The 1,007-nt window shown below is 33.3% G+C and overlaps 1 long non-coding RNA gene across 1 annotated transcript; it reads right to left on the reverse strand.

The window, feature by feature from the left end:
• Positions 1 to 219: 219 nt before the first annotated feature.
• LOC109828712 lies at positions 220 to 653 on the reverse strand. Its single transcript, XR_002243803.1, has 3 exons — positions 520 to 653; positions 354 to 424; positions 220 to 248 (listed from the first exon to the last, which is right to left on the reverse strand). It is a non-coding gene; the product is annotated as an uncharacterized LOC109828712 (long non-coding RNA).
• Positions 654 to 1,007: the final 354 nt, after the last annotated feature.

The following is a 1,007-nucleotide window of genomic DNA, read 5'->3' on the forward strand; positions in this document are numbered from 1 at the left end:
ATGAGAGGGAGAAATATGTTTTGATGGCAGGGGTTGTGTTTATTTTTTGGCCGGTGGTAGTTTGGAAGGGGGGCCAACGAAAAGGAACAAGAGTCTGAGGCCTTGTTTTTCAAAATAGACCTCTTTTTTTTCAAAAGAGGTCTATTTTGCTAATTATTTTACAAAATAGTCTATTTCGCTATATATTTCATAAAAATAGTCTATTTTGCAAATTTTCCCTTTTATTATTTGTTGGGCTCTTACCACTTCTATGAAAAAAAGAACGTAAGTTTAATTAGCAAGTTTCTCTCTTTTTGAGAAACAAACTTGAAACTTGATTGATACAATCAAAAGATCATGAAACGTAACCTTACATTGAGTCAGACCTTCAAAAATTTTCTAACTTCTGAAACTTGCTTGTGATCATCGCAAAGACGATTAAACTCTTCCAGACACCCAAGAATGTACAAAATAATTATCAAAATGGTTCAATATTCAAAACTCATAATTAAACTCAAGTCAGATAGAAGAAAATTCTACCTTAAATGACCAAAGGATGATCTTATTGCTGAGGCTTTATAAGGAGGCAATGAAGAACCGACGGAGGAGAACCAGGGAGAAAGAAAGCAAGAACGAAGGAGTACGTATATAAAAAAATTAAGGGGGCTCTTTTGGTGGAGAGCTGGTTTGCAATGGGCACCCCAAACCAATTTTTATAGTAGTTTCCAATTTTAATTCAAATAAAAAATAAGAAATAAAGTTAGGAGGGACTGGTTGAGCCTTTGGCTGTGGACCAGACACGTGGCAGAGGCTCACACGAGAGAACACTAAAATTATGATATTATAATCTATATGTATATCTATATACTACATATAAAAGAGGATTTTGGTGTTAAAACATTTGATTGTTCTTTTTACTCTCTAAACTTTAATTATTCTAACTTTAATTAATTTGATATGTCTCAATTATATCTCTTTGTAGTTTTCTTATCAAATGAGCTTTAGCTCACGCTGATGCATGGCACATA

Source organism: Asparagus officinalis, unplaced genomic scaffold, assembly GCF_001876935.1.
Source record: "Asparagus officinalis unplaced genomic scaffold, Aspof.V1 AsparagusV1_Un4581, whole genome shotgun sequence".
Lineage (NCBI taxonomy): Eukaryota > Viridiplantae > Streptophyta > Magnoliopsida > Asparagales > Asparagaceae > Asparagus > Asparagus officinalis.